Source organism: Monodelphis domestica, chromosome 3, assembly GCF_027887165.1.
Source record: "Monodelphis domestica isolate mMonDom1 chromosome 3, mMonDom1.pri, whole genome shotgun sequence".
NCBI lineage: Eukaryota > Metazoa > Chordata > Mammalia > Didelphimorphia > Didelphidae > Monodelphis > Monodelphis domestica.
In genome coordinates this window covers 314612072-314621220 of record NC_077229.1, presented here as the reverse complement: position 1 = coordinate 314621220, position 9149 = coordinate 314612072, and positions in this window count along the sequence as shown.

Sequence of the window (9149 nt, the reverse complement as noted above, 5' to 3'; positions counted from 1 at the left end):
TAGCAGATTGGCTAACATAACAGCAAAGGAAAGTAATGAATGCTGGAGGGGATGTGGCAAAGTAGGGACATTAATTCATTGCTGGTGGAGCTGTGAAATGCTCCAACCATTCTGGAGGGCAATTTGGAACTATGCCCAAAGGGCGACAAAAGAATATCTACCCTTTGACCCAGCCATAGCACTGCTGGGTCTGTACCCCAAAGAGATAATGGACACAAAGGCTTGTACAAAAATATTCATAGCTGCGCTCTTTGTGGTGGCCCAAAACTGGAAAACGAGGGGATGCCCATCAATTGGGGAATGGCTGAACAAACTGTGGTATATGTTGGTGATGGAATACTATTGTGCTCAAAGGAATAATAAAGTGGAGAAGTTCCATGGAGACTGGAACAACCTCCAGGAAGTGATGCAGAGCGAGAGGAGCAGAACCAGGAGAACATTGTACACAGAGACTAATACACTGTGGTATAATCGAACGTAATGGACTTCTCCATTAGGGGCGGTGTAATGTCCCTGAACAACTTTCAGGGATCCAGGAGAAAAAAAACACCATTCATAAGCAAAGGATAAACTATGGGAGTGGAAACACCGAGAAAAAGCAACTGCCTGAATACAGAGGTTGAGGGGACATGACAGAGGATAGACTTTAAATGAACACTCTAATGCAAATACTATCAACAAAGCAATGGGTTCAAATCAAGAAAACATCTAATGCCCAGTGGACTTACGCGTCGGCTATGGGGGGTGGGGGGGAGGAAAAGAAAATGATCTATGTCTTTAACGAATAATGCTTGGAAATGATCAAATAAAATATATTTAAAAAAAAATAATTAAGCCCATATTTTTAAAAAAACAGCTTTTTTCTATTTTGACTTTGTAAATTGTCACATAGAGGATAGATGGACTTCATCAGAACTGGTTACAATTGCTATAACAACCTTTGGAAAATTTAATGTGCTAAATATATCAACAGATTTTAAGGGCTTTTAAAATATGATTTTTGGAATTTTTTAACAATCTCTAGTCATTTTTGCCTGCCCCTAACACGAGGTGTAAGGCTCACTCTATTAGCTAAAGTGAAATACATTTTATAAACCCCAACCTTCCCGCATTTCTAAATATGTGAATGGAAGTTGAGGCAGTTAATCTCAGAGCATTTGTATCCCTAAAAAGCCTCCAAAAAGGAGCATCTCTTATTTATACTCTTCAGCTCACTACATTACTTCCACCAGAATATATAGATTTCTTGATTATGTTCTTAACCCAAGATGAGTTTTACTTTGTTTTAAAAATATGTTTAAATATCAAGATTGAAAGATTTGCTACGTTTGTAAAAACTGTGACAAATATCCATCAGTTCATAGGTTTTTTTTTTAAATTCCATGCAGCAACTTATGTGAAATATGAAAGTGTATTTGCTTGCTATTGAAATTAATTGGGCTATTGAGAATTTTGGGGATATTGATATCTACATATTTGTAATACTGTTTTTAAAAAAAATGAAAAAATGTTACCTTGTTCAATTCATTTGCCTTATACTCACAGTGGAGCATGGCCAGATATTAAGAGGAAATGGATCTCATTTTTGGTGAGAAAGCCTTATATTCTATATTTTCTTATCTGACACAAAGTGTCAATGATTATAAGCTACATTTTTGAATTTTTTTAAAGCTCTTTTAGTATATTTTTCTTGCATGTGCAATATGCTTTTTTCAGTTTTTTTTTCTCTCTCTTTTTTATATTTGAAGCACATGTCACCAGTATTAATATTTTCTTTAACCTTTTGATTTTGCAGTGCTATAAGTTTAAAATACATTTGCTAATGCATGCCCTAAAAAGCTTGTGACTATAAAAATGATGCCACTAATTATTTAATTATTTAAATAAGTTATGGGACTTTGCTTAATGATTCTGTCTGATTCCAGGACAAGATATACACAACAGAGCCATTGCACAGGGCCAAAGAAAACCCAATCCAGGATGGATTGATGCACTTCTAGGCCAATGCAAAGGTTTTGAACCTAGTGTGAGACTTGGGGTTGCGACACTTGACTTATGTTAAGATGTAGGCCTTCCTTGTGTCCACACTCACTCTGAAAATACTCACAGATGAGTATCCCGAAAACCTTGACTCCTATAAACTGGTCCCCTTTTCTGCCTCTCATAGTGTGGTACCTTTCTGTAGTCCTGGCTACTGAGAGGGTAAATGCATCATTTCTTAGATCATTTTGAATGGGCCCTGATTCAAGGACCTGTTATAGATTTATTTTTCTTTTCACTTGGAATTTTTACACATAAGACTTTGCTAGTCTATATTTTCGTCCAGTATTTTCTTTTTTTATTTTGATTTTTCTGATGTCTTTTTAATTTCTCTTACCAATTGATTCATATACCTCATGCCTCAGCCATGCATCCCTAAGTGAGCCTGTATTTTTCAATCACCCACAACACAGGGAAATGTAAAAAAATATTGTTATTTAAATTGCAAAGTTTAAATTCCTTTTGAGAAGAATTTTAGGTAAAGAAGATGCTACCTCTCTGAATCCAGAACTGAACTGTTGGAGAAGACACCATGAAGAAGCCTCCAGACCACAAGTTGCACAAGATCAAAAAGAACTTTGGGTGTGGTTGATTGAACATTTATTTGTATGTATACTTTCATGCCAAAGGGGACTGCCCCCTAACTGGCTTTTTGTCAATGCATTCAGCAATTATTGGTTTTATTCTTTTTTTCTTTCTTTCTTTTTCTCTTATCCTCAAATTATTGTAATCTTTAAATTGATTATGTTTTCATGATCCTATGGGAAAAAGATTATTTTTTTTTCAAATGATCACACGGAGATATGTAAAAAACACACATGAATCCAGGACTTTAATCCCCAGAATGCCCTGTAATCTCACTGAATTCTCATGTGGGCCGAGATCGAGAAGGTATTTAAACCTGGTTGTGAATAGGCTCGCTCTCTTTTGGACTTCCATTTTGGAGCAGAGGTGGCTCTTTTCATAATGTAGGTGAGGTTGTGTCTAGGCCTCTCTGTGGCCTAGATACGTGTTTTCTTATCCTGTATTTTCTTTAATCCTTAATATTTAATAAACCTCATAAAAATCTAATACTTACAGAGAGAAATTAATTTCTATCTGCCTCAGTTTCCTAATTTTCAACTCTTACACCTCTTTCACATTTCTCTACTTTCACTCATTCTACCTCTTTGTAAATAAAGCTACTGAAAGTCATTTTGATTTGGGCTGTATTAAATTTTAAAATCAGTGACCACAGTATTATCTTAAAATTCTCATATATTTAGTCCAACCATAAAATTTAATTCCTTATACAGGTATACACAGAGAAACTAAAAGGAAGACAGTCTGTGCCTTCAAGAAATTTATATTAGAATTAAGAATGATTATACACAAAATATATATGCATATGTGTATGCATATGTGTATATATATATATATTAAGCTATGTGTGTAAGCATGGTGTGTGTCTTGTTATGTATGTGTATGCTGTTTACATATTTATGTATTTATTTTTAACAGAAATACCCTTTAAGGCCTTTTGGTTCTATTAATTTGCTTTCTGTTCCTGGTTTCTATCTTCCTGATGGCATCTTTGATAGATTTATGGGATCAAAGATCCAGACCTATAAGAGACTTCTGAAACTGTCTAGTCCAATTCTCCTCATCTAATAGATGAGAATTATAAAAATCTGAGAAGTTAGGTAATTTGCCCAAGGTCACAGAGGTGATCATACCTCTAGAGGTAGAATTTCGTGCAGCTTACATTCAAATGGGAAAAGATAATACACCTAAAGGAGCTGAAAAGGTAAGGAAATTATTCATACTGAGCCATAGTGTAGCAGTTTGTAAAGTCAGAAGAAGCTCACCCATGTAACATATATATATATATATATACACATATATATATAATATACATATATATGTTAGTCTTAAAACTAAAATACTAAGTATGCCTTGACAGTTTCCTTTTTTATGTTATATATATTTTTAAATTTTTCTTCAGAAGTTACAAATTGTTGCATTGGAATTCAGTTTTGAAAAATTGCCTTGGAAAGGGTTCTTAACTCTGGAATTTTAGAAGGATAGGAATTCTTCTTCTTCTAAAGTGGATGGTGGTACTCAGTAATGAAAGATGGTCCCTGCTTTCTCCATACTTCATTACTTAAGAAATTTTATTTTTTCCAAGAGCTAAAAGTAACCTTTGAACCATGCTGCTGTTGTACCTTAAACAAAAAACTCAGTGATAACCAGTATTTATCTATTAAAAACACTTTGAAGAAAATAGTTTGGAGTTCTCTGATCCAGAGTATAGTATGGGTATTCACTGAGAAATAAGGTGACTCATTTTCTTAATACAGAACATGACAACACAGGAGGGTGGGAGTGGGAGGGGAGGGATGCAAGTGTGGGTATGATGTGTACTATTTGCATTGAAACAATGTAATTTTGTGTCTTTACTTTTTACTTTTCTTGACTTATTTCAGAAATTGTACAGACTTTGGGGGGAAAGTCTTTTCTGTTAATATATTTGCAATTCATTAAAGGATGTGAAAAATCCACATAAATTACTTTTAAAAACAAATATGCATATATATATATGTATGTGTGTGTGTGTAATACACATAGGATAAATATGCATACACACATATATTCAACCTTCCATTCATCCATCTCTCTCTCTCTCTCTCTCTCTCTCTCTCTCTCTCTCTCTCTCTCTCTCTCTCTGTATATATATCAAAAGCACAGCTTGATAAAGTAAGGAAGCTTGGTTAGCTTGGACACTTTCCAAAATGGAGGACCAGGGATATCACTGGAGAAGGCAACGTAAGAACGTACTGGTTCTAAACTCTCATTCTTTGGGGTTGCAAGTCAACCTCACTCTTTAATTGAGTTAAGAACAAGGTGTGAGATTTATCTGTATAAGAGGGACATATATGCCTTGTTACTCTTTGCCACTAGGAAAACAATCACCTCTTTTCTCACATGACTCCTGGTATCTGGATGACCAACCTCTAACCCTGACTGAGGTAAAATCCAGCAAATTGGAAAGCCCTAGAAAGTGATGTCACAGAAAATCCAAGTTTCAGGTCTGGGGAAGGAAAGGCCTTTTTTATGCTGAAATCACTGTGAGATGAGGCAGTTAGGAAAGCACCAGTGGGAGAACACTTTCTGCAGGACTCCCTTCATGTCTAAGGTCTGGGTGAGAATTTGGCATAGCCAAGAGCAGGAGGAGGCTTGAGAAGGGAACAGCTGGATACATGTGGCTGGTGCCTTTTCTTTCTCTGAACTGTTTTTATTTTTTTTATTAGTTAATAAATACTTATAAATTAAGATAGCCTCCAGAGAATTTTCATTTTAACGGTAGCCAGGATAGAGAAGGGATATTCTAGGGAGAAGATGTATACAGGGCAAGGAAAAGAACAAGTATTTATTAAAAGCAAATGTGCTAGGCATTGTGTCAAGTACTTAACAAATGTTATCTCATTTGCTTCTCACAACTCTGTAAGATATGAAGTAGGTGCTATTAATATCTGCCTAAGAGCAGATGGATGTTATCTGTTGAGGAGGCTACAGGTACCATTGGGGTCCTAGGTGAGTCAGCAGATGAGACTTGGTGGGAAAGACTGGTTTTCAATGACTCAACTACACATGTATTTTAAATCATGAATCCCAGGTAGCCCAGTCTATCCCTTGAAGTTTGTTAAATTTATATGGTTGGATTGAATATTTAATTGGTGGTTGCCAGGGGTTTAATGACTAAATCCCAAAATGAATTTCTAAAGTAAAATGTAATTTATGGTAGTTTTGTTTTTCAATAGAAGATATTAAGGTAGAAAGAAAAGGAGAGAGAGAGAGAGAGAGAGAGAGAGAGAGAGAGAGAGAGAGAGAGAGAGAGAGAGAGAGAGAATTAGAGAGAGAGAGAGAGAGAGAGAGAGAGAGAGAGAGAGAGAGAGAGAGAGAGCACTCTGGCTTCCTCTGAACCAGTTAGAATTTCTAAGGCACCAGTCAGGGGAAAGGAGTCTCAAGAGTTTCAAGACAATGGGTCTTTCATGGAGGTCCACACCTCCAGAGAGGGCAAGGAACTAAGTCAGCCTTTATACTCACCATGGTGACTGTCTAAAAGGAAAGCAGTCTGAGGTCTCCTGCACGAGTTCCTCCAGGGGTTCAGTTCCACAGCCAAGTGTCTTCACTCCAAGGCTGAGTGTCTATCTTCCAGTCTCTCCTCACGTGTCTGTCTTTCCTCCAGCTTGGAATGACTATTTTTCACTCCAAGTCCGAGTGACTGTCCTCCTGTCCAACTCTGAGTGACTGAAGATCTTTACTCCAAGCCTGAGTGACTGATTGATCCCTGTGTGTCTCTGTTTCCACTATTTAAAGACCTTTTACTCTTGTGTCAACTCCCCTAAATTTTATGTCTACCAATCACAGCAGACGCCTCTCCAAGACTGCCCACTCTTTCACACATGGGTCACAGACCTCCCACTCAATGTATGAAATGGGTGTTCAAACCTTTTTCTGGTTAGTTCACACCTTTTTGTGGTTGGTTCATACTTTTTGTAGTTAAAATAGGTAGATCTACTTTAAATACTGGGTTTACACTTTGGGGATTAAAATCTAAAACTAGGCAGAGGATTACAATTTAATCTTCACAATAAAGGAAGAGATAAGTACCTTCATTGTTACAATCAGGGGAGAGCTAAATCCAATCTTCACAAGTTTAAGGCCTGGGGAGAAAAAGTAGGACCCTAATTATTTTGCCTCTTGAGCTCAGGCCAGGTACAGTAAATGACTGCTACTTTGATTCTAGGAATTAATAAATAAAGCATCCAAAGAAAATGGTAACAGTATATAAGGCACATTCTCAGAAATGGAAAAAAAAAACAACAATCAAACCCTAACCACTCCACAAAGTCAAAACAGTTGTGATATTACCAAAATCATAAAAGAGTCAGAAGGAGAGAAGGTCACAGTGGTAACATGAGACAGTACAATAAATACTAGTTTGGGAGTTATAGGACCTGGGTTCAAATTCTACCTCTAGAGGTTTGACCACTTGTGTACTTTGGGCAAATTACCTAATCTTATGTGGCCTCAGTTCTCATCTATTTAGGTGAGTGGAGTTGAACTACAGTCTCTGAAATCCTTTATGGATCTGGATCTATGATCTATGAATTTGTAGGCTCATCAAAGACACCACCAGGAGGGCAGAAACTAGGAACAGAAAGCTAGAAGACTTTCAAGGGCATTTCTACTAAAAAGAAAAAAAAACTACAAATAATACACATATCTAATATATACATATATATATATATATACACATTTATACAAGACATGCATACATATACACATATAGATACAGCAGCAGTCTAAGAATCTGTATGAATGATGACCGACTCACTCCCCGTACATAAGAAAGACTCGCCAAGAAGCCTGCCCTGCTCCTTACCTCCTAAGGGACTCACCAATAGCAGATGGAGCAGAGCAGTAGATTCTACCACCACAGGCAGTCCTGTCATCAAACTAGGCAACAGGGCACCATGACTTGCCCAAATCCTAACAAGATTGTAACGAACCATAAAACTAATATGTTATGTGCATGTATAAATATACATATGTATTTATTATTTTGCTATTATTATACATTATTAATTTTATTTTAAAATTAAATTATATATTATATTAAACACATATATAAAACATAAATGCATATATATATATGTGTATATACATATAAATACACATATATTTAGAAGCCAAAGCAAACTGTATAATGCTTTTGCTTATCACTTGTTCCATGGCCTGAAATGACATCTCCCCTCCCCTCAGTTCTCTAACCCTAACTCTCACTTCTATATCCTTTCTATATTTCACTCCCAGGCAAATGAAACCAGATTTCTTGAAATGGAATTCAGCAGTCCTCAAGTTCCTCTTGGAGTTCTGCTGACAACACCCTGATACATGGGCTAGAAAGAAAAATCAACATTCTCTGCTGACTTCTGCTTAACTTCTCCTTTATGTGGGCTAAACAGGTTGATGTATTGGGCAGTTAGATGGTGAAGAAGATAGAGCATCAGTCCAAGAAAGAGGAAGACTCTTCTTCCCAAGTTTAAATCTGTCCTCAGATACTTACTAGCTTTGTGATGCTGGGGAAGTCACTTAATCTTGTTTGCCACAGTTTCCTTATCTTTAAGATGAGCTGGAGAAGGAAACAGCAAGCCACTAGAGTATCTTTGCCACTACAGTATATTTTGACAAAAAATATACAAACAAACAAACTTCTAATCGATGACAAAAAGTTGGACGTGATGGGAAAATATTTGAACAATACAAGACCACTTATACTTCTATTGTCTGATCAGAGCCTACTATTTATCCCTTCTTCAAGACTTATGGGGCTATCAGGGAGATGATTTTTCCAAACAATAGAGGCAGGGACATAAATTTGAGATTGAAGGAAACATCCTATATTTTTGCCCAGCGTAAGGTACCTTGTGGTGCTTTCAGTAACATCTCTGAGGCTTTCAACAAAGCCAGGCTAAAAGAGAAAAAAAAATCTTCCTAACTTTATATTGGGGTTGCTGTGAAGAGTAATGAGACCTTATGATTACTATCCATTACTCTGTACTTATATTCAACATTGAACAAGCACCAAACCAGAGAAATACCTTCCATTGGAAACTGGTTATGACTGAGAGTAGATACAACCTCCACAAGGAAATCACTCAATTTAGCAAATGCTGGAGCCAATAAATGAAGCTTGTCTTTTAAAAAGTCCATTTAAAAAAATAAATGAAGCCTGCTAAAGGTGATAAGCCAAATAAAAATTCAGAGAATATTAATATATTTCATGTTCTGGAGGTAAAGTTGATTCCATCATTAGAGGAAACGAAGGTGATGAAATTCTAAAGGAGTCTGTCCACATGGATATGAAGTTATTACATAAACCTGATATGTAGCAACCAAATGCAAGCAATTGGCTGTATCAGTAAATTTCCACCACTAAGTTTGTTCCAGTAAGGGGAATTCCTTGCTAGTACAAGAGGTTGACCCCTTTAGGTTTTCTCCTTTCCCAGGAGAATTACACAGGAGAGACCCCAATCCATACTAACGATGGCCTACTCACTCCT